The sequence below is a fragment of the Arvicola amphibius genome, chromosome 11 (assembly GCF_903992535.2).
Source record: "Arvicola amphibius chromosome 11, mArvAmp1.2, whole genome shotgun sequence".
Classification (NCBI taxonomy): Eukaryota; Metazoa; Chordata; class Mammalia; order Rodentia; family Cricetidae; genus Arvicola; species Arvicola amphibius.
In genome coordinates, this window is record NC_052057.2 from 1,127,447 (window position 1) to 1,152,704 (window position 25,258).

The following is a 25,258-nucleotide window of genomic DNA, read 5'->3' on the forward strand; positions in this document are numbered from 1 at the left end:
TCTTGAAGTGTATTCTGGTAGGAGCAAACTCACAGTTCAATAGTGACAGGAGGACTATATACAGGAGGGACCATGGAGGAGAAACACTGTGAAAGCTGACTATCTTTTGTTGGGGTACTGCTTAAGGACTTAGAATAATGCATAGGATATAGTATTGATTGGAATATACAGGAATCAAAGTGGAGTGTGTATACAAACATATGTTATGCTCCTGATTTTAAAACTGGTGCACTTATTAGAAAGCACATTAAGGACTGCAGAGAATTATCCTAACCTTAAGCTGAAAAGAAATACGAAACTTTAAAAAGCAGTTAGTCTTTTGTGGTGATGAGTGGTTTTTATTATGTTGTATACTTTCTCTACTTTCTTCTGTTGTGGCTCCTGTTGATCACTTTAAAATTAATTTAGCTAAAATAATGTTTATTATTTTATTGATCAGCTTCTGCTTTCTTTTTTATGTGAAAGCTTTTGTTTTTGAGACAGAACTGTCTTCTGTCACTCAGGCTAATGAAGTGCTCATCATGTAGCTCAGGGTTACAGGGTGCATCTTGCCTCAGCCTGGCTAATACTTGGAACTGTGGGTAGGAGCTCTTAGCTGGGTGCACATAGCTGTAATCCTGGCACTTGGGAGGGAGAGGAAAGTGGATCTCTCTGAGTCGGAGACTGGGATGCTCTACAGAGATCTAGGCCAACAGGCCTGCATAGTGATATATATATATATATATATATATATATATATATATATATATATAGAGAGAGAGAGAGAGAGAGAGAGAGAGAATATATATTCTCTCTGTCTGTCTGTCTGTCTCTCTCTCTTACACACACACAGAGGAAGAGAGAGGGAAAGAGGAAAGGGGAAAGAGGAAGAGGGAGAGAGAGGGAGGAGGAGAGAGGGAGGGGGAGAGAGAAGGGGAGAAGTAGAGATTGAGAGGTGGAGAGAGGGAGAGGGAGGGAGGGTGAGAGAGAATGAGATTGAGGATCCAGATCTTGTGTTGCTCAGTCTTGGGCTGAAGTATTCTTGTCTTCCTGCCTCAGCCTCCTGAGTAGCTGGGACTACAGACACGAGCCTTTGTATTGAAATGTTTTGTTGATATTTTAATCAAAGAAGAGTCCATGCATGGCAGAAAGGTCTATACGGCTTCTGATTTACCTATTAGACATCCTCCCCCCACACACCTGTGTTTTCAAAGAGACCTTTTTTTCTTAGTCATTTAGATGTCCCTTATGGAACCCAGTAACTTGAAATTTAAAAAAAAGTCTGATACCTTTTTTACTTTGTTGTTGAGGTATTTCTTGAAGCCATTGGACATAAATGCACTGTGAAGTTTAAAATTTCACGTTCAGTAGTGGTGTCTTGTGTACCCTTTACCAGGATTACCATGTCATAATTTCTAGGATAATCCTATTAGTATGTGAATATATAATTGCCTTAGAGGCAAAGCTGAGGGGTCGTGGCGTGTGGTGAGCTGCGTGTGAGACCGTGAAAGACGATAGGGTGTCCCAGTGACCCACTTTATTTGCCTGTTGCCAGAAATAGAGAAATTTTAGAGATATGTTACAGAACAAGAGATAAGGAAAGAGCATAAAAATTCTAAATATAACCCCAAATGCTGTCAGTTAGTAACAGACCAGATTCCATGCCAACAAGATTTATCTGGGAATTTAGGGAACTAGAAATAAGAATGCAAGGTTTCGGATATATCCAGGAAGGTCTGTGGGAATTCTTTAGACTCCTTTCCCACAGGCTGTCTGAGAAAGGGATGCTGTTGTGTTGAATTATTGCCCAGAAGCCTAATCTGACCAGCCATCTATCTTATTTTTCAATGACATAGCAACTGAGAAGGCCAAGGCATGGAAAATGCAAACTGCAGAAACAGGTATTTCCTGCCTTTCTGTGTATGGAGAAAGCCTGTCAACTCTGACCGAAAGCAGCAGTGTCTTCTGTGGGAGATTGTGCATCTAGAGGATATTTGGCAATGTGTTCAGATGTGTTCTGTGTCATTGTATGAGAGTGTGTGTGTCTACATGTGTGCCAGTGAAAGAGGCCACTGTACCATGAATAAAATGACGCCTTACAGCCAAGAGTGATTTGATCTAAAATGTTGACAGAGATAACGCTCTCCTTGACTGCACTCAGGTTCCTGAGCCCTTTGCTTGTCTTGCCCTAGTGGCTAATTAATCTCTCTTATCTCGGCTCTCGCCCAGCCAAGTTCTAGCAAGAATCTTGCTGAGTCTGTTTAGTGAACTCCTTCTCCCCCTTGATACTTGATCACATTTCTCATTTTTTGCCCTTGATATCTGACCACTCTGGCCTGTTTTCAATCAAAATCCTGCTTCATCAGGAGCTCCCTATCTTCCATGTCTTCTCTTAGTCCTTTTCCATCTACTGACCCCTCATTCTCCCTTTCTCTCTTTCTCTCATTCTCTCTCCTCTTCTCCCTCTTTGTTCATTCTTTCTCCCCCTTCCTCTCCTCTCTTCTTTGCTGCCATAAATAATCTTGACACCTATTTTGTTTGTCCCAGGAAAAAATTTCCTTACCGTGTAAGAATACGTTTTCTTGCTAGACATCGTTGTACATGTTTATACTTCTGGCACATGGAAGTTGAGACAGAATATTTGCCCAGGCTATGTGGTGAGTTTTTGGCCAGTCTAGGCTACATAGTAAGACTCTATTTCAAAAAAAAAAAAAGAAGGAAAAAAAAAAGAAAAAAGTTTTCCCCCTTCTCAGTATCAATAGTGCAGACTAAATGCGCTCGGTGTCAGTCTAGCCATTGGACGCTGCAGCTGCTGCTTTCTGCATCTCTCCTTTCCTTCAGTGTCCTAATTTTGACAATTATCGATGGCCAGGATCCTGTGCATGCTACGTGGAATGTCTTCCCTTTCCCACAGGATTTCATTTTCTTCATATTGATTGATTGGAAGTCATTAGAGCAGCCCCTGCTACTGGTTATAGACTTCCAGCTATTTCAGGTGGCAGAAGGACTTGATGGTCACTATGAGGCCATGATGAGAGGCAGTTTTAATGACTTGTAATCGCCAGTGTAGAAAATGGCCAGAGGACACGGAGAAATTTAAAAATTTATACCGAGAAAGGAAAGGGCCACGTAGAAAATTTTAATCGGCAACAATGGGAACCTGGTGGCCAGTTTTTATTTTTATTTTTCTGGGCCTCCAAAGGTCCAGTTTGACATGACAGTAACTAAATAAAACAACTGCTAAGTAACAGATAGAGCCTACTAATTTCTATTTGTTATTAGGTTAATAGACATACAGAAATATATTTTCCTGTAGAACTGAATTAAGGTCAACCATTTTACTCAAGTAACAAAAACTGAAGTGTTTAGGTACCCTTAGGAGACGGCCTGCTGTGTTTAAGTTCTGGTTTCTTCCTTTGTCATTTGGAGCAAGTTTCCTCAACTGTAACGTGGGAATGATGGTATCTCCATCTCACAGGTACAGTTTACCTGAGCGTCTTTAGCTCGTTGTAACTGCTGCTAGAGCCTCCTCTATCATTCCTGATTTTATTTCTTATTGTGGCCCTGGAGTTAAGGACCTAATCTTGCTTGTGATATTACCAAGGTATTCAAGGCACTATGTTCAACCTGAAGTCAGTCACAAGGTGACTGAGACTGGATGTGATGCTACGTACTTTTCAGTAGCTTGCCCACCATGGGTACACCGCTGTGTGCCTTGCATCGAGAGCCCTTTTAGCTGACAGATTGTCATGGCACTGGGAAGTACTGCCGCCTCCACGCCAAGTATCTCAGGGATGTGGGCTGCAATGACTGTCAGTTAACGTCAAGTTTCCACTACGCAAATATGGATTTGTAATGATGAAGAGCATCGGAGTGAAGCTCCCTGTGGGGTTAGTTTTGGCACGGGTAGCAAAATACACAGAATTTAAATGTCAGTGATCTCAGCAGTAATAAAGGCAATGCAAACATCCAAATTCAAGTTATTTTATAGAATAAACTGCCCAGTTAAGGGAGTGAGACTTTCTTAATTTAGGTTGGTAGAACCTGAGTTTAGAAACTTAAACATTTATAAGAAGTATATCTTTGCTGTTTTGATGTATAGAACATTTCCAAATGACATGTGCTTACTTAAAACACAAAAGGCAATTCCTAAAGTTTTATCTTAGAATTAGCCTGTATTTGTTGCATGTGTCTTGTAGTCAGATGCATCTGTGTTAATGTGCACATGCATAAAGGATTGTAATAATGCTAAAAGCAAACTGTGGAGAGAGACTGTGGATTTGTTTTTTCTTAATACTTCTTTATTTTTATTTTATGTGTATGGATGTTTCCTGCATGTGGGTCTGCACCACATGTATGTCTAGTGCCCATGGAGGCCCGAAGAGGACATCGGATCTCCAGAAACTGGAGTTACACATCGTTGTGAATAACTATGTGGGTTCTCACCCACTGAGCCATCTTTCCAGCCCTGAATTTCTTTCTATCAAATAAAAAAAAATGAAGTTCCTTTCTTTGAAAGTGGTTTTAAACATCTACAAGATTGCGAACTGCATTGTTTCAGCCGATGGTCTGCTTTATTTTGAGTGTTTGGTGCTGGCAATCAAACCTCTGGCCCCATGCATGCTGGGCAAGCACTCCATCACTGGGCTCTACCTCCAGCCTTGACCAGTCGATTTTGCAGAGGGGAGAAACAAATATTCCATTAATCTTTAATGCTGTCATTTGTATGGCTGGTTTTCTACACCAGCAGAAAAAAATTGATTAATTGCTATTAACTGTGACGAATCCCATGGGTAATGAAAATTTTTTGATCTATTTTCTCCTCTTTATTTAAACAAATTGATAAAACAGTTTTCCAGAATCTGTAGAAAATAAATGTGTTTGTAAAACCATGGGGCCACAGTGCTGTCTGTTGCTTACCTGGGATCTAGAGATGCAGGATCCTAGCTATTGTCAGGGTCTGGATCCTGAAGTCCATTTCCCTGTGAGCTTGTAGTGGGCTCTTGTACTTCATTGAGGTATTTGCTTAGGCTCAGACCTGCAGTCTGTCACCATTAACACCAAAGTGAGTATGACCTCAAAACTGGAGTCACATCCTCTGTGCCTTAGGCACCGTTACAGCTAACTCCACACACTGTTTTCTGCATGGCTGGGTTCTGTTTACTAATATTTTCTTGACGATTTTTGCATTCCTAAAAAGACACTTGTATGTAGTTTTCCTGTCTTTGTTTGATAAGGAAACACTGACCTCATAGAAGATTGGATGTATTCTCTCTTCTGTTTTCTGGAAGAGATTATGGAGAAGTGGTGTGGCTTCTTCCTTCATTGTCTGGTAAGATTCACCAGTGGATCTCTATGTACGTGGTCCTTTCTGGTGTGGAAGGTTGCTGGGCACAGCATTTGTACTGTATACAGACCTACTTGAATCATCTTTCCTCTTCATGTGAGCTTTAGTAGAACTTCTTACAAGGACTTAGTTCATTTCATGCAATCTATTAAATCGACAGAGTTGTTCATAGTGTCCCTTTATTATTTTCTCAGGATTTGAGGGTCAGCAGTGATGGCCCAATTTTCATGTTATTGATAATTTGTGTGCTTATCTTTTGTCTTTTTTGTCTAATGGGACTGAGCTAAGGATTATAAATTTTATTGATTATGCCAAAAAAGGAACTGCTGGCTTAGTTGACTTTATTGTTTTTCAATGTTCGGCTTTATTGATTTCTGTTGAGTTTTTATTGTTTCTCCTCTCCTGCTTACTTAGCCCCTCAGTTTTAGTCATTTCTTCTTCACAGATGTGATGTTCCTTCAATGCCACCAATGCTATAATTCCTCCTAAGTGCTACTTCTGCATCTCACAGATTTTGTAATTTTTTTCATTTAGTTCAAAATCTTTTTAAAAAAAATTCTCTTGAGGTTCTTTTCTTTGACCCATGTGGTTTTAGAACTATCTCATTTAAACTTGTCATATGCTCTTGTGCATTAACAGACATACATTTTCCCAAAGTGCAATGAAAGAATTGTTCCTCCTGATAAACAAAATTGCATGCATTGGGCCTTTAATGGCGAGGGAGGCTGGAAAAATGAGAAAGGAAGCAAAAGTTTATTGAGTCATTTTAAAAATCTGGTCAACTGTGCTAGTTTATAGAGTGAATGTATGCCAACATTAAAACATCCATATAATTGAACCACTATAGAAATGATAAAATTATGTGATGGTTTGGGGAGAATAACTACATTAGAGGCTCGTCCTGACAGGCGGTATTAGCTTTCTGAGGCAGGGGACAGGAGAGTTGACTCAATGGTTACAAGCACTGTTCTTGCAGAGGGCCTGGACTGGATTCCCAGCGCAACAAGGCAGCTTACAACCATCTGAACTCCAGTGCCGGGGCCTCCGATGCCTTTCTCTGACCTCCGTTGGCACCAGACATGTATGTGGTGCACAAGCATACATGCAGGCAAAACACTTATACACATAAAATAACAGAATCTTAAACAATTAAATTAAGAAAGGGGAAGGATTTAGACAGGAGATAATTTCAGATTAAGGTTTATGATAAATAGTGTAATCATGGATGGGAAATTGATGCAATATTTTGTAAGGAAATTAAAGAATTTGTTTTTACATCCTTACTTTAGTGGTAGGTCATCTTAGCATTGCACAGAGGCACTGCAGTTAAACCTGGAGAGAGGGTTTCTACTTTCTGTTAAGGTCAGTAGCATGACATTCATTTTTATTTCCCTGTTGTTCCTGTGTCTCCTTATAGCCTGATCCCCTTGAGAATGTGCTACAGTAGGGTCCATAGGCTTCCTATTTCAGGATGTGCTGTGGACATAAACTCAAATCTCAGCGTCATAGCGCAGGAGCCAGAGCTGCACATGGCCCTGAGAGTAGGGTTCCTGAGGGGAGCCAGCTCCTGGGTCTTTGGTGTTTACAAACTTTACAAATGCTCCCAGCATTTCAGATTTACTCCACCCTACTGCAACTGGATGGCTGAGTGTGTTATTTTATTCTGGTTCTTCTCTTTCCTTCCCAGTTCAAACACACAAGAAGGAAGTCATCTTCCGAAATTCATTCTTTCTAACTCAGGCCATATGAGTCACAGTTGACTGGGTGCCCTGGGTGTGTTTTCCCAGTGAGCTCAGATGCTTGGTTCTCAAAGGCGCCAGGTCCAAGGCCCTGATGCCCACTCCAGAGATTGGAGGAAAGTGACCGAGCAGAATAGCTTCCAAGGATACCTGTAATGTGACCATATTCATGGCGTACACAGCCTTTCCAACATACCATTGAGAGAACCTTTTAGGAACTGAGGTCGGAGAGACATGCATCTCTACAGTCGTCTGGCAGTGATGATCAGAACGGTGATCCAGTCATTGCAATAGTGGTTTACACACAGCTGCTCCTGGTTACGTCCCTGAGTTCAAGCCAAGCACATGTAGAGTGAAGTTTAGTAGAAGCGATCCATCCTACCTGCACATGCAACACTGTGCTTATCTGAAGCTCTGATGCTACGGCTGACTTAGAGAGATACACTTTCAGTGACAGACTGTTCTTCCTTTTAGATGCAGGTAGACGCCATACAGGATAGGTAATCCGCTTCAGATGGAAAACTCAGTGGCCCCGAGTGTGTTTGTAATGGTGTGCAGCCACTGCCTTTCTAGTTTCAGAGCTTTCTATTCCTCCTTATGAATCCTCAGTCCCCATCGAATGACTGCTCTGCATTCTCTCTTCCCAGCTGACACCCGCAGATGGCCTTCTCTGTGACTATAACTGTCTATCTTGTTCTGTAGACAGCAGGAAGAGCTGGCTTGGGCTTTTGAAACCGCAGAGTCCACCACAATGACATACTCCAACAAGTATTCCAGCAAGGCCACCTTCTAATAGTATTCAAATCTATGAGCCTATGAAGGCCATTCTTAATCAAACCACCACAGTGCATCAAAAGGCATCAAGAAAGTGAGAAAACAACCTATAGGATGAGAGAAAATATTTATAAATCATGTCTGTCTGTCTAGTCTGGGCTGACCATACACCCCTCAGGATCCATAGACTATCTAATGAAAACCCAATACTGTGCATGAGAAGCCCCCTTTATTCTTCAGGGGAGTCCAAGAGACTCCCCAAGAATTATAGGCTGTTGCTATTGCCCTTGATGGCTTCCCAGAGGCTGAAGATAAGATTCTACTGCTGATGACACCATGCTCTTTGAAGCCAGGATGCAGAGGATCTGAACTCGATTTGATTTGAAAGCCTCCTCCCCTGATGACTAGCTCTCATAGTACCAGAAGATGCTGTGCAAACTTGCAGGGAGGGGAGCAAGCAACAGTCCTACCAAGTTGTCATGCCTATGAGCGAAAACAACAGCCAGCACGGCAGGGTAATCCTGAGGGTGCAATAGTGATACACCTATCTCGGCAGCAACCAACCAACAGTTGTCTAATCAGACCTGTTTGCAAGGGATGGAGAGCATTACAGAAAAGCACAACCAATTCAACTGAAGAGAACAATGATCGTGTATTGCTCAGCTTCCACTACTGTGCCTGTAACAACTCTTGCACTGAAGGCTCAGGGAGGGCATGGAAAAGGGGCTGAACATTGTAAGAGCCAGAGGACCAGGAAGTCAGCTGTGAGGTTGTGTCTCCTAGAAATGCCTTGGAAACTATATTCACGAAGTGTCAATAACACAACAGCCTAAACAAGATCTGAACAAGGAAGGACTTGATAGCAGACATACTAACATGGACAGGGAAGCTCTTCCCCAGGACCAACCCTAGAGGAAGAACTGCAGGCCTCTAACAATTGCTGATAGTAGGAGGAACAGTCTTCTTCAGGGAAGAACCCCCAGTCGGTTATCCAGATGATCAGTCACACACAGGAAGGACTGAATGGATATTTATATATTTAGGAATATATGTGCACACACACACACCAAGAGATCGTGAGTTTGAGAGGAAGCAAGGAGTGGTGCATGGAAGGAGTTGGAGAGAAAAAAAAAGAAGTGGTAGCATGATATAATTATGGTTTAATTAAAACTAATAAAAATGGAAAATATTATTTATTGAGAATTTCATATAGTTACTAATTCACAACATTTCCCCTACCCTCTTTCTCCTCACTCCAACTCCCACTTAAAATTCGTGGTCTTTTATTCTTTAATTATTATTGTTACACACACACACACACACACACAATTTATAAACACAGCCTGCTGCGTTTATTTTGTGTTGCTCAGTTGTCTATTTGTATAGGAATGGCCATGTAAGACTGGATCACTTCTCAGGGGCTTATCCCTGGGGAAGACTGATTCTTCCTTCCCTTAACATCAATCTTTCATTGCCGATAGCACTTCGTCTAGGGACGGGGCCTTGTGGGATTTCCCCATCCACATTGATGTGTCGGTTGGTGATACCGTCTTACAAGTCTTGTTTAGGCATCTGTAACATTGAGATTTCATGGACGCCGCGTCCCTCTCATATAGACAACACTATTCTTGGAGCAAACGCCATGGTCTTTTGGCTGTTACAGTCTTTCCACATGATCTACAATGTTCCTTAGGTTTAGGGGTTGTACTGCAGATTAATCAACTAGTGTTAGACAGCCTGTGGTCAGCTGTCCTCTGCATCTTGTCCAGCTGTGTCTTTCTGTAATGGTCTCCACCTGCTGTAAAAGGAAGTTTCTTTGTGAGAACTACATTCACTCAGCAAAGGCAGCATGGGAACTGAGTAATCAGCTTTCACAATCAACGCAGCTCTGTTTCCTTAAGAAGGTTGCCCACAGCGTGCTGTGATATTAGCGACCTGGCTGAGCGAGCAGACCTTTCTAGAGCTCGTCTACTCAGGCCTTATATTCACTGGCAATCTGCTCTTTGTATATCTATGCGAATTTTGCTTAATAGTATAAGTTAATTTGGCTAAATATTATATGAATCAATTAAAGACAAGAGCAAAAAGATGCTTCTCAGTAAATGAAGTTTAACACTTTAGAAAAACTTTTTGAGAACGTGCCAACAAAAATTGCTTTTTAAGCGTATGTGGATAATACAACCATAAGTCACTGTAAAACTTGTAGAAACTTTATAAGGATTCTGTATGCATATTAAGGTAGCTATAATCTACATTAAAGTTATCAGTCTATTAAACTATGAAAGTATGTTTTATGATAGAAAGATGGTATCAGTACCAATTATCAAAACAACTCCTACATAAAATCAGCAGCTGTGAATATATGTTGATATGCTAAAATGAAAATAACCTTCATAGAATTTTTATAGCACTACTGAGGAATCAACTTTTTAAATTCATGATCAACTGTCCAATGTGATCATTCTGGGTAAGTATCTTTGCCATGTCTGTCACTACAAAGTCAGAGCACTCCACCCCTGTTCATTAACTTAAAGGACTTTGTGACTTGTAACGTATTTCTATGCTAGATTTTAGGACTGGCTGACTTTACAGGCATAAGGAAATACCCTCTCCTTCCTTTTGCCTTCTGTGCATTTCTCTGAGGCTGGCCCCTGGCAGAATTGCAAAATGGCTTCAGTATGTCTAGGAGTAGACTAAGTCCTGTCCATTCTTTGGGACTGGAAAGCTTCTCCGGAACCCCCTCTGCAGATACCACATGTTTCACTTTCTGAATTGGGTCATGCTTAACCTGTCCCTATCCAGAGCCCATTGGTCTTTAATCCTGATGGTAGAGTCAGACCTGAGTCATTTGAGGCAGGGACGAGTCCCTTCATGAAGCCTGGAAAGTGAGTTGAGAGACTTTGTTTTTTTCCTGAGAGAGGTATACAATGGCATTTATTTTGAAAATACCTAAGGAGACTTACTAGATCGAGTGAAGTAGTTTTTAAATAGTTAAACTTTAGTTACTATTGGTGAGGCTGACTTGGTATCAGTAGTTCCCTGTCTGGGTTACCCATAGTTGATGAAATATAGCCATAAGAAAGCTGGGTGGTAGTGGTGCACACCTTTAATCCCAGCACTTGGGAGGCAGAGGCAGGTGGATTTTTGAGTTTGAGGTCAGCCAGGTCTCAGAGTGAACTGAGTTCCAGGACAGTCACAGCTACACAGAGAAACCCTGTCTCAAATAAATAAATAAATAAATAAATAAATAAATAAATAAATAAATAAATAAATGTGGTGCACTCTTATCTTTAGGCCCTTTAAGTCTGAGATTCACACACTCAGGGGACCTTCCTGTGTTATGCTTAAAGTATATCTGAGTAGAATTCTAGTTAATAATTCTGTGGCATTGCCACAATAAAGTAGTTAGAACTTTGAACCTTAATATATCCAGGAACCTTGGGGTTGGGGGAGCACCGACTAAATGGAACCTGAATTGGATAAGTGTGTCAGAAACCAGCGTTTCTTCCACTTTCTAAGATGTTAGTAAAGTTACAACTTTTCCTGGTTCCTTCAAAGGCAAATAAGGGACAAACGCAGAGCGACAGAACGGGCCTGATACAGTTTTAGGACGAGAATGTGAAGTTAATGTAGTAAAGCAAATGTTTCAGGGTAGCAGCCCTTTAATTCTTTAACTGTGTTGAAAGCGTGCGCCGACACCAACCGTGTAATGGCTGTTTTGAGACGGGGAAATGACCCTGCTCCAGTATGCCCTGGTGTGCACACAATGGAGTGTGTTCATTGTCTCAGCGTGCTGTGGGCCGACAACAAAACTGTCCGTTGTTCAAGGGCATTGATAACAAAAACGGAGTGGCCACAAATAAAACTTTCATACTTTGCGACTAGCACTGAATAATTTGGGGTTTCTAAAAATGGGAAGGCATTTGATAATCTTCCGAGCTCTGGACCATCTGCAAACCAATTCCGTCTGCTTGGAGTCAGATATGGGAAGAATCAGGAGTCAGACTTGAAAGGCTCTTTTGACAAAGCAGGACAGATGATGCTGCACCCAGGAGAATGACAGGCTGCCAAGACTTGGTCAGAGACTTTACTTTAAGGATGTTTCGCCATATGGTCCTCTCAGAAGGCTAAGAATCAGGTCTCAACGTCTAGCACATACACATTAATAAATCATGTTCTTGAACCCAAGGGCAAGCTCTTCCTGTATCTGAGAAGTAGAATTCAACTGGAGCTGAGGGAAGGGGAGGAAGGGAACTGACCTGGGCTGTAAGAAGTTGGGGAAGGGTGTGTGTTTTGGGAAGAATAGTTGATACAGTATTTTCTAGGGCTGCAAGGCTCTAGTGAGTCTTCTATGACCTCTATCACGGAAGTATTTCCACCAAATTAAAAAAAAAAGACATTCCTATGGGAGTGCTGAATTTCAGAGTTAAAGACAATTAAATCAGTTGGGAAGAGATTTGGAACTGTGACAATCATGTCTGAAATTTCTTTACAAACTGACTTTGCTGCTAGGCAAGAAGACACATCATCCCATCTTTCCAGAGAGAAATCTGTTATGACATTCCATTAGCTTTTAAGGCAAAATGGAGACTTCCAGTGGTAAGCAAGAGCTGGAAGATTCTATCAGGGGTCTACCCAGAGTAATAGTGCCAACAGCTCTTCCTTTATCCTGGAATAGCCACATCTGAGTTTTCAAGAGACAATACCCTATGAGAAAGAGACTAGATACTTTAGAAGAAACTTTAAAAAGTTAGTAACCCCATTTAATATCTTTATATCTTTAATATTTATCTAATTATATATGCTCTATATTAAATATCTTAATATTTATTTAATTATATATGCTACATACCAATAATATAATTAACATTACTGAAATAAATATTTAGATATTTATCATATCCTTCCATTCAATATGTGTTGATTAGTATTTGATATTACTGGCCTTGGATACTGAATGCAAGCATCCTTCTTGGGCCAGCTTCTTGAGTATCCTCAGATACTCAACCATATGCATGTGGCACTGTGTTCAGCTTTTAAATAAATCCAGGGTATTAAATAAACAAAAGGGCACCTATGATTACTAATTAACCAGTTAATTTTGGAACCAGAAGAGAAACCAAGAATTTGGAACATACTAGGCAGATGTCGTGCTGCTGAGTTGCCCCACCAGTCCTGGTATTTGCTCTGAAGGTCCCAGTGTCCCAGAGCACTGCTCCTCGCTGAGTTTGAGAACACTTTGAGAACCAGTTCTGCCTCGAAGAAAAAGAGGCATCACAGAGCTAGAGGGCATCTGGCCCCGAAAAGCAAAGTACAAGCTAGTATTCTTCAGAGAGATCATGTCATATATTATTTAAGAAGAAGATAACTGTTGCAGATCTTGGACACAGGAGTAGTATTGAGCTCTTTGTTTCCTGAGATATTTAAGAGTCTGAAAGATTCAAAGGAAGGCAGAATCTAGATGCAAAGCCTGAAAGGGCTGTTTTGAGGCAAAGGCTGGAGGAGGTGGCGTAGGAGGACCAAGCAGCAAGGAAGCTCTCATCTAGGCGGGTGCTCAGAAGGTCAGGGAGAGGCAGAGATGGAGCTGAGGTGAGAAAGCAGGGGCCATGTAACAAACTGCATTTCCTGATTTACGTGGGTCTTTGCTTCTGAGAACTCAGTTTTAATTAACTCCCAGACTATCTCAGAGACACAGCCCTTACCAATGAAAAACAACCTCTTGGGAACTTGATATGTAAGAAAGACAAAGCAGGTGCAGTACCTAAGGGGGCCCTGCCTGCATGCAGTCTAGTGCTGATATGCACCTCGGGGGCCCTGCCTCCATGCAGTCTGGTGTGATGTGCACCAGGGTCTGACCATTGGCCAGTGTTATCTCATTTTGTGGTTTTGGAGTCCTTAACCTTTTGCCAGGTCTGGCAATCTAGAGGTTCCTCATCAGAACATTGAACTGAAGGCTAATTGCTATTGCTGTGGCCGCAGGCTGGAGCTTGGGTGAAGGGGTGGGAAAGAACTTGCTGCCTTGTATGTACTGTCTAGGTGATCAGCAGCATACCATTAATCCAGAACCTTTGACTGAACCAGAAATTCAACGGTGGACTTGGTAGAGAAGCTCTGTGGCTCAGTGTTTGATGTTTGTACCCTTGAAAGGCTTAGACTCATAGACTAACCCCAAATTAATAATTTGGTATCAGAGCCCACAGAGTCCTCTAACAAAGTAAGGTTGACTCTCCGGGTTGGCCTGAGCAGCTCAAATGTTGGAAAAGTCTGTTTCTCCACTATTTTGCTCTCCTAATCCTCCTGCCTCCCCAGTGAGCTCTCCCTAGAAATTATGCATGAGTTTGGAGAAACAGTCCTGAAACATCACCCCCCTCCCCACACTTCAGGAAAATGTAGGCAACCCTTACAGCGGTTTCTCCTCTGGAGTTTTTGGGAAGTCTTCTCTGAGGTATATATTTAACACTATTTGGGAACAATGTAAACAGCATTAGCATAGGGCTAACCTTGTACAAATTAATACTTAATAAATTTTACTTGAGGAAAGTAAATGAGCTGGGAAGAAAGCTGACTCGCTGGAAGCATTTATTAAACTCTTTACCTTCATGGGGCACTGAGCCAGGGATGGTACAAAATACACTAGCAGATGTGACTTGTGCCCTTGAGACCCAGGGCAGCATTTGCAAGTGCATTCTTGTGTGAAGTGTGAAATTTACCTCCATTGTCATTCTCGACTGACAAACAAGTAAATAGTGGTTGGCGCAAGAATAATGGTGGCCTTCAGAAGGCTAGCATGCAGGGTGTGCCATTATTACTCCGTGCTCCTGGAATCATTTTCCAATACTGTATTGTGGTGTAGTATACACCTAGGTGTAGTGTAATTAGCATAGCATAGCATAATATAGCATAGCATAGCATGGCATAGCATAGCATAGTTACTCTTCTAAGGCACTTGTGCTTGTAGGTATAAATACGTTTTTAAAAGATTTATTTTTGGTACGTTCTTTGTCTCTGCCAGGCATGTTAAGGTCTGGGTTGGAAATGTTATTTTGACTGAAGAGCGGTTTCTTTGCAGGGCAGGGGCTTTTGGGGAGGTCCAAGAGTTTCATTACAATGGGAAGGATTGTTGAAGCCTGTCTGGTCCCTGACAAAGTTGGAAAATGGAAACTGAGACCTGGTCTTTCTTAAGCCTCTGCTTTTTTGTGTTCCTAAATCTGCCAGCTTCCTTTCGTTTCCTCTTTTCGTATGTGGCCTGGGGTCCTGCCTGTCATCGCTGACAGAAACACTTTCCTATTTTGAGATAATTTTAGATTTGCAGTAAAGTTGCTAAAATAGGATGGAGGATTCCTATGCACACACTCTAAACTGGCTTCACTGTTACACTATTTTGTCCTAGGGGCCTTGCTCTTCACAGGGTGATGGGTCAGGGGGCTGGAGGGAGGGAATGGGGTATGATCAATAACCTCCCTCTAATTTCCAAGGCATCTCCAACTATGGAGTGGATTTTAGTGACCTAATGTTTTTGCTTTTCATGAGAAATTGAAAATTTTAAAATGTTCTTCAGGTAATGTCAGTAGGGAGCTCAAAGGTGTTGGGTGCTAGTGGTTATAGTCCAGCTATGGCAGAATGGAGTGAAGAGAGGATTTCAATGTGAGAGTCCTTGCTGGAGGTCTTGAAATACTGTTTCTTGATTGTTTTATTTACTTAGCATTTACTTACTGTTCCGTAAGTGTAGTACACGCTCCTTTCTTGGAAATACCAAGTTGAGCTTTATGTGGGGGGGGTCTTTGACCAACAGTGTACAAAGCTGTGGAGGAGGCCCATACCGTGTGCTGTGGAGAGCAGGGAAGGAGGCCTTGCTGCCCTCCCTGATGGTGCAGTCTTCATTAGACTGCAGCACCTGCAAGGAACACTCTTGGCAGATGGAAGCAATCTGTTCTGTTTAGTCCAAACTTATAATTACAGAAGCCTAGGTAAATCTAGGGGCGAGCCGGTGCTTTGTCCCTTAACCAGTAGGCAAGTACACTGCTCCCCGTGAGTCGAGCTAAAACAGTCATTAAATGCGCGATGGCTGTGTTTGTCTTCCCAGGGCCACCCACTGCTCTCCTTTACCTGTTTGTCTTTACAGTGCATAAAATTCTTTACTTAGAACAATAAAGTATATGTATTTATAATGCAATTTCAAATTCAGACCTGTATAAACAAAGGCCAGGGCATATACCTATTTTGAGAACTACACATACAGTGTATACACAAAGATATCACATTTTACAACCTTCTTATTTAATTAGACTTCAGTCATAACAAGGCAATGAAGTAACTATTTCACTGTTGTCTTTTACGTTTTATATAAAAATTAGAGCAGATATCTACACCTTCTAGAAAATGCCTGTATATAGAACCTCTCAAAATATGTGCCCCACTATATTATTTAAATGATGTTGCTTAGGAAAAAATGTACATTTGCACTGGAAAGGTACCAATCTACAACTGTGCTTTGGAGTAGAGTATAGGCTATTGTCTTTGGTATTTGTGTTTCTGTGTCCTTACCCTGAGTGTGCTTTGGAGTAGAGTATAGGTTATTGCCGTTGGTATTTGGGTTTCTGTGTTCTTACATTGAGTGTGCTTCGGAGTAGAGTATGGGTTATTGCCGTTGGTATTTTTGTTGCTGCGTTCTTACACTGAGTGCACAGAGAGACTACTTTGTTACTCGATGCTCCATTGGTTCATCACCTAACCTTTTTATTGGCTCATCAGTAGGTGGTGTGTGCTATGCCTTTCTCTGTGGTCCTTCTGGAAAATGCTTTGGAAATGGAGACATAGCATCATAGTAGATTGGAAACTTCAAGTCCATACCAACAGTTTTTATAGAAACATTTCTTTTAACTAGGCCCTTCAGCCATGCATGTATCTGTTAGGGAACACAGACTGTGTTTAACCAGTTCATTTAAAGTTCCTTCTGCAATCTCAGACATTTCTCTCCCTGTGTTAAGTATTAGTTGACTGAGAACAGTGTAAAAACAGAGCAATGAAAACAATCAAAATAGCAGATGGACAGGTTTGGATGATGAGGGGGCTCCACGCCGTTATAACCAGCAGTAGGCGACCTGATTCTATACACCACTGTCATGGTGTTAGTACCTGAGTCTTGTTTCCTGTTAGAATGTGAAGGCTCCACGCTGTCATAACCAGCAGTAGGTGACCTGATGCTGTACAGTACTGTCTCCAGCATACATTGTGTTAGTACCTGAATCTTGTTTCCTGTTAGAGATTCAGGAGGAGACATAGAAAGTGACATGTCAGATACAAATCTATGATCCAAACACTTGTGACATATTAAATTGCACATCAGTTTAACCCAGCAGCAGGCTTGCCAGTTAAGATACCATGTAGTTATTAGCGTGGAGAATTCCATTCTGATGAGCTGAAGGCTTTAACTGATTCTTCTTCAATGAAATTAAAACTACATCTTTTTTTTTTTTTATTTCAGAGCAGTGGTGGCAGAAGTTGGTTCAGCGGCTCTCATTGCATATTCAGTTTTTTTGAATTCTGCTGTGAGGGCTTCAAGCAGTGATGTCAGCAAACCAGTTGTGAAACAGGTAAGAACTGGGTATCATTCTTTATCCATTCCTCCGTTGTTGGGCCCCTGTGCTGGATCTAATAAACACCGGTGTGTATCTCTGTTGTAGGTTGGCTCAGACTCCTCTGGGCAAATTCCTAGGGGTGGTGGAGCTGGATCATATGGTAGATCTATTTTTAGTTTATTTTTGAGAAATATCCACACTGATTTCCATAGTGGCTGAACTAATTTACCACCTCATCAGCAACATATGAAAGTCCCTTTGCATCTCTGTCAGCATTTGTCACTGTTTTCTTAATGACTGCCATTCTGACTGGGGTGAGAGAGAATCTCAATGCAATTTTACTTTGTGTTTCTCTGATTGTTAGTAAGCTTGAACATTTTTTCATGTTTATTGCCCATGTATACGTCTTCTTTTGAGAACTGTCTTCAGCTCATTTCTTTTGTCTATGTTATTTGACTTCTTTAGTTCTTTTGAGCTCCTTGTATGTTGTAGATAATAATCAATCTTCTGTCTGCTGGCAATGTTTTTCTCCTGTTCTGTGAACCGTCTCATGTCCTGACTAGCTCTTTCCACTGTGCAGGAGCGTTTTAATTCTATGAGATGTCTTTTGTCCATAGTTGGCCTTATTTCCTGAGCAGTAGAACTCCTATTTAGAAAGCCCTTGTCTACCTGTACTTTCAACCTCTTGTCTCCATTCTGGCCTCATCATTTTCTAAAGAACGCTGTCAATGAGCATCTGCATGTTGGTGGCACACAAGCTATCGCCTAGTTCTGTAGCCTGGGAAACCTTTGCCTCTCCCACATCATTTTTCCTTCATTTTTCACCAACAGCTTTATGGTTCCATCACTTATATTCTCATTTATATTACCTCTCCGTTTTATATTAGCTTTTCCAAATGAGGTGGGGTAGTAGTCAAGGTTTCTAGTTATTCCAGTGTTTTTATCTAGTGTTGGATTATGCTAGTGACTTTGAGACAATCATGATTTTGTAGGAGGAGGTTTATTTTGGGGGCACCCTGTTCTGCTCCATATTTGTTCTTTGATGGTCTTGTACCATTTATAAATATATTTTTGCGTATATGTTGTATGTATAATGTATGTGTGTGAGTATAGGAATGTGTGTGGAGGTCAGAGTACAGCTTCCAGGACTTGGTTCTCTCCTTCCATTGTGGTTCTGAGGACCGCACTCAGGTCTTTGTTTGCACAGTGAGTGTTTGTATATCGCCTCTCTGGCTTGCACCATTTTTAATTGTTATTATACAGGTGACTGTTCTATAAGTCACATGAAATCTATGGACAATTTTGAAGTATATATATCTGTTTAGCTATTGATATCTGAAAAGAAAAATTTATATACAAAATCCAAGGCAAATATTTATAAGTGCATTGTTGTACTTAGCTTTATGCAGTACAGTCTCATCTTTATTTCTGCAGAAAATGAGAGTTCCTGCTCTTTACAAGAAAGGAGAAAGAAGGCTGTGATCAGAACCCATGACGCTCTTGCTGTCTGGGAGAGGACGGTTTACTTTGCTCCTGGCTAGTCAGCTTTCCATCTCTGTAATGAAATAAATGATAAATGTAACTTATGTAGAGAAAAACATTTATTAAAGTGTTGTTTTGATTTCTGCTTTCAGGAATTCCAATCCAAGGTTGGGTAGAGCCATTGCTTTGGGCATCTGATAGAAGTGCTGGGTGGCAAAAATGGGGGCCATATCATCACTAGTGCTGATTGCTTGCCTCAGGAACCAGGAATCCAAGATAAGGAGGAAGAGAAATAGACCAGGCACATCTCTGCAAGGGCATACTCCCAATGACCTATGGCCCTTTCAGAAGACCCTGCCTCTTAAAGGTCTTATCATCTTGGGTTCCAAGCCTTTAACACATGGGCCGTTGGGGGGGGGAGACACCTTTTTAAGCCATAGCAGCTTTTATATACCATTTTTATATTGTTTCTTTTATGTAACAACCAAAGTCGTTAGAGAATTATAAAACCCAAAACCCTCAGAGGAAGGACTTTCCTGAAGCTTACTATTCTCCATGGGTCTCATAATATTTTATAAATATACATGCATTTGCATGCATGTCTGCTGACTGAGAATAAGAGGTGAATATTTGACCAATTGTCTAAAGGCATTCACTCAATTATAGAAACTGAACAGCGCCCATAATTCACCCTGTGTGTGTTGTCAGATGTGAACAGTTCTCTGTCTTAAGCTTTTTTATGTGCTAACCAGAAAGGCATTTAGCTGCATAAATGATCCCCAAGGTAGATGCTTTTATTTTATGTGGGTATATATATATAAAATTATAGTGCTGTGTGAAGTGTTTGTAAATGTTTGGCTGCTTTATGTGAGCATTTATCCACTTAGAGGAGACATTTGCCACAGAAGGCCACCCTAGATCTCATTTTCAGTATCGTGATGTTTTTCTATGGGGAAGATGGGTTTTGAGAGAGAAACCTTTATTTTTGGTAAATATTTAATATTTTCCACCTATTTTCTGTATGAATAGTAAAATAATTATATGCCAATGTTTTTAAATGTGATTTCTTATGTTTACCATAATAAAATTGTTTTCTGTGGTAGAAGGACTACCAGTCTGGAAACTGTAGTTTTAATAAATCATTTAGTCAACCCTACAGTCTATTCAAAGTCTACTACTTAGACAACGTGTGCTAAGCTAGGTATGGGCACACAGGATGCAGAGACTGCATCTTGGACAGTGCACAGAAAGCTGCATAAGAATCCCTTCTGCAGACTTTACATATGCCTTTTAATTGGTCAGTGCTTAGAGAGTTACTCTCTGGGCATGTCAATTATTCTTAACCAAGTAAAAACTCTTTTTGGATCAAACATTTATTTGATTATTACCTATTGCCAATATAACAGAATCTTTTGGAGGACTACCCCCATTTCTTCTTCTTGTCTTTTCTATGACTGGCATGAAATAAACCAGTAGCATGAATGGAGGAGCCGCATTCTGTTCCCAGTGCTCACTCCGTCTTTCGATGCTGACATGGTTTCTGGATCCCTGTGGGTAGAAGGCATGAGGACAGCCCTAACCTGGACCCAGCTCAGATTAACTCATGAGATAGTTTAAGATAGAACAGGTAGTTTTGTGGTATTGGTTTAAACATTTTGAGGTATGTTCCAGTGTGATCAGACAATCTGGATTCAAACTAATCTCTCCTTGGTTCTTTTTTGTTTGTTTGTTTTTTGTTTTTTGTTTTTTCGAGACAGGGTTTCTCTGTGGCTTTGGAGCCTGTCCTGGAACTAGCTCTTGTAGACTTTGGTTCTTATGATAGAAACATTTTTCCTTTGTCAAGGCAACAGTGGGAACCTCTCTGAGTTTCTCTTTAGAGCTCTCCCAGGGGAAGTCAGTTGAGATGCGACCAGGTAGAAAGCGGGAAAATCACAGCTGCCTGTTGATTGCTGTGTATTCCCTCAATCAGCACGTCTCCTATTTTCCTGATGAGAAATAATCCAGAAAACAGGCCAGAATCAAAACCAAATCCAAAGTATAGAAGATTAATTTAAAATGAACTTCATTCTTTGGCTCTCTGTCTCATATAATCATCCTATTTTCAGTAACTTTGATAAAAGGTATATGTACGTTTAATGTGTTTTCCCTCCCTGTGCCCCTTGCCCGTCCCTCCTTAAACAAGTGCTGGGAGCGCACAAGTTCTTCTCAGTCTCAAGCAGAAGCTCAAAACCAAGAAGGGTTTATCCTCCATCCCTTTATACTGTGTGATGTTACCCTCAACAAGAATGTGTTTGTTTTGTGGTCAGTTTGCTGTTTGATGCTTAGAATTTCTCTCAGATCTGACTCTTGCTGCTAACGAACATGTTCATTTATACCGTGTAGTATAGGAATGTTAAATAATTGATGGGACCATGGCAGGAAGAGAGTAGCAAATGTAGTCCCTTTGTTGCTATGGTGACACGTTTGTTTGAGGGGTCCTGTCCATCATTTGGACCACACGGATATGACACATGTGATGTGATTGCGGTTGCTGTGGTTGGAGGAGGAAAATCAACTTAGGAAGAGGCGGCATTTGAAGCGAATGGATATATGTTTCAGAAGGTGCTGGGGGAACTTGTGGAATGACTTACACTCTTCTGTTAACAGGCTCACTTCTAGCCGATGCATCAGCACGGGGAGCAGGTGAAGTGACAGATTTGTTTACTTGCTATCGCAGCAGCATTTGACCATTTATTGCCTAACACGGTTATTGTGTGAGGTTTACATTCTTCCCCCATCATCCTTAAGAGGGCTCCCCGTAAGTGGAACTGATGCCGTCTTTAGTGGAGAATCTGAAGGGAAGGACATTTCCTTTATTCTCTGCTAAAAGCAAAATCCCCAAGCCGCCGTTAGCGAAAGCCATTTTGTTTATGTTCCGTTCCAGCAAATATTCACTGAGCAAAAGCTAGGAGACAAGAGCACAAAAGATATGGCCCTGCCCCCATGTGTTAGTTTCTAGTTGTCGGCATCCCTTTGCCTCCTGTGACTCGAAGAGGACTTTCTTCTTGTGTGTGTGTGTGTGCTGATTGTGTGTGTGTGTGTGTGTGTGGTGTGTGTGAACACGTGCATGTTTACTTTGGTCCATCCGGAGACCAGTGGACAACCTTGAATGTTGCTCCTCAGACACTGTCTATACATCCCTTTTTATTGAGACACTGTCTCTTGCTGGTCAGTAACTCACCACGTAGGCTAGGCTGGTTAAGCCCTTAAGAATCACCTGATTTCTACCCCCTTGGGGCTGGGACTGCGAGTACCAGGTACCACTCAGCCTTCTCATTGTGGATCCTGGGGACTGAATTCGGTCCTCGTGCTTGTAAGGGTCAACATGTGACCAGACAAGTGGTCGCCTTAGCCTCCCCCTAGCAGTCACAACAAGCAACAGAAGACAATAGAAAATAGATACAAACATCGTGACATACGCGGCATTCTTGATCTACACCTCCCCTGTCACCGGGCCGGCTAAGTCAAGAACAGTCTCTTTTGGGTGTTTTACTCAATTAGTCCCCATACATTTTCCTGACTATGTTCTTCCTTAAACGCTATTAATCAATCTATGTCTGTTTTTATTATCCCTAGTAGGAGTGTTGGGGAAGGCCCTGGAGGAGCCTCTTTTATAGAGGAAGGACACTGGAATTCTGGCCCTGAGCAGACTGACCGTGGCAGCTCCTTGGCTGGCAGGCCACATTGCTAAGCCAACCTCCTCTAAGCTTCTCCTGGGTTTATGTTATAGTTGTTGAAGCAAGGAGTGGCAGTTTCTGATCTGATTTAAATTTCTGGGTGAGGAATTTGATTAGCTTAGTTCTTTGTGGTCCGCTTAGCAAAGGTGAGAAGCGGTACAGGCGGACTGCTAGAGTGCCCGGGTGGCTGCCGGCTTCCATCCCTGAACTGAGGCATTGTTGGGCAAAGAAGATAGGTAACCAGGGCAGATGCTTCTAACACATTCAAACTCCCACCCAGAGATGCATAGGTTCCTTAAAGAGCGTTTGTCATTTGTTGAAATCTCCTTGTGACATCGGGAATTAAATGTGTTCTGTCCACCTTCCCAATTGTGTCAGAGAAAAGCCATCCGAATACATCATCATCTGGTGGAAGCTGGTGTTTTCTGTTCACCTCTGGGATTCTCAGCTCTGGGAAAATGAGCTGCTGCTGCTGCTGCTGCTGCTGCTGTGGTTGCTGCACTTCTTCCCGTAGCACAAGTGTTGTGGTTTTAAAAGGTCTGCAAGGCCCTAACAATTAGAACGTGGGATTTTATGTTAAAGGGAAATTTTGTTCATCATAAACTATGTTTCTTCTTATTGCATTTATACCATTACCAGCGGAGTTCGGACACAACCTTGAGATTCAGTTTCTGAAGGATTACTAGCTTTAAAAATTATTTTATTTGTTGGCTGGAAAACAAACAGAAAGCACTTCTTGAAGCTCATGGTTCACTGCTCACCACCTTGAGCTCTTCCATGTCAGGAAGGCTTTGAATTTTGCACATGAGAAAAAAAAAGAATAAACACTATATGGCCACAAATAGCAACCCGAGCACCATTTGCCAGGTATTTCTCATTGCATGCTGAATGGCAGACCCAGGCCAGTGGCTTTCGGGGTGAGTTTTTTTGCCCAGCCTAAGCCCAGTGAGTTTGATCCTAGGCAAAGACAGCAAATATCCTGTTAATACAGCCACTGCTTTTGAACCTGCTCCTTTTGGTGGCCAAAGGAAAAGCTAATGGGACCGAGTGACCTCAGGGCCTGGCTGAGTAGTGGTCTGACAAAAACTAAATCAAGATAAATTATGCTCTGGCCTGGTAGAGCACCCCTGTCTCTGTCTCCAGGTTTGATTTATGCAGGAGTGCTTGCTGATGCCTTTGACATACAGCAAACAAATTTTCTCTGTTATATGCAGATTTGAGGGAGGTACGGAAGCAAGTCGCTATTGGGTACACATCCAGGGTGCTTGGGGAAACATCACCCATTCTGCTGCAATACAGAACTCACATATTTAAACCAAAAGGCATGAAATGGAACAAATTGGGCTATAAGCCAGGCACACAATGAATACTAAATGGAAAGGAACCCCCGAAAGCGCTGCAGGAAATCTCGTGTGCTGCTAAAGACCAGAGTAGGAGGTGGGCGTTGTGGCACATGTCAGGCCTGGGGAGTTTGCCGCTTTGACTGTGATTTTCTAAATTATTTGGGCGTGGGGAGATAGAGGGAAGTGTTGTTTTTAAGTTTGGTTGTTTGAGGAGTTGCTGTAAGAATGTTGGGCAGTGTTTATTTTCCCATTCCTTAATCAAAATCTATCACAAAGATTAAAACCAGCAAAATATGGCTTTGTTTCTATCTCAAGAAATATTTTCCACTCAAAGGAATTTTTCCACTCAAGGGAAGCTGGAAATCATGGTAAAAGTATTAGCACTCCTGAACTTTGGTATTAGTATGTTGTGGAACTTCCTTTTTTTATTGCAATCTTTTTCTTTTATCTTTTGGACATAGTCTCAAGCAGTTCATTCTGGCCCCTCACTGTGGCGCTGAGGATGACCTTGAACATCAGATCCTCCTGTCTTGACTGAGTGTAGAGGTTTATGACACCACCTAGTTTACGTGGTTCTGGGGATCAAACTTAAAGCTGTGCCTATTAGGCAAACGCTCTACCAGACACATCTGCCGCCCTTCACGGAACTTCTTAAAGATGTCATTCACTCGTAAGGGATGGTTCGTGCCCTCCCCCACACCAGGTGTTTCTTGTGGCAGCATGTGTCTGTGGGAGGCAGCTTTAGCCTTTTTCAGTTGAGGGAATCAGTCTCTCCCTCCCCACCCATTCAGTGAAGTTTAACAAAGAATTGCAGTGAATGCTTCCCTGCCCCCTTGTGGCCTCTTTCCCAGGTGGGCGTAGGCTTCCCACCCATCTCGTCTCTGGTCACAGAGAACAGAGAGAGCCTTCTGTGACCCAGATAGCAGGAAGCTTATTGTAAGATCCTAGGCAAAGTCAGCAGCAGGCTTCAGGAAGGGAAAGGGCTGAGAGGGACCTGGACATCCTCAGGCTGGAATCAAAAGCTGTTGGATCGCTACAAAGTTCTCCAGGCCCAGCTGTCTGTCATTGCTCACTGAATCCAGCTACTCTAAGCTACTGGTCGTCTCAGGCTCATTCCCTTCACTGCCTTCTACCAGGCCGTTTTACCACTTAGAGTTGAACTGGGAATGTGACTAGCCAAATTAATGGATCATCATCTCTGATACTCAGCTGCTTTGGATCAGGTTCACACCCTGGTTTTACTGTTTCTGTTCCATTTGCCTAGCAGGTTGTCTTTGTCGTCGGTGGTGGTGGTGGTGGA

At 41.8% G+C, this 25,258-nt stretch overlaps 1 protein-coding gene across 3 annotated transcripts in view; it reads left to right on the forward strand.

Annotated features, from left to right (window-relative positions):
• The window catches only part of Fhip1a (FHF complex subunit HOOK interacting protein 1A), a 208,526-nt gene that overhangs the window by 73,312 nt on the left and 109,956 nt on the right, over positions 1-25,258 (forward strand). For 2 of the 3 annotated variants that reach the window (XM_038348346.1, XM_038348344.1), the window contains exon 3: positions 17,324-17,432. The gene's annotated coding sequence lies outside the window, so the exon portion shown is untranslated. The remainder of the gene's footprint in view (positions 1-17,323; positions 17,433-25,258) is intronic. The other variant, XM_038348345.1, reaches the window with a different exon arrangement.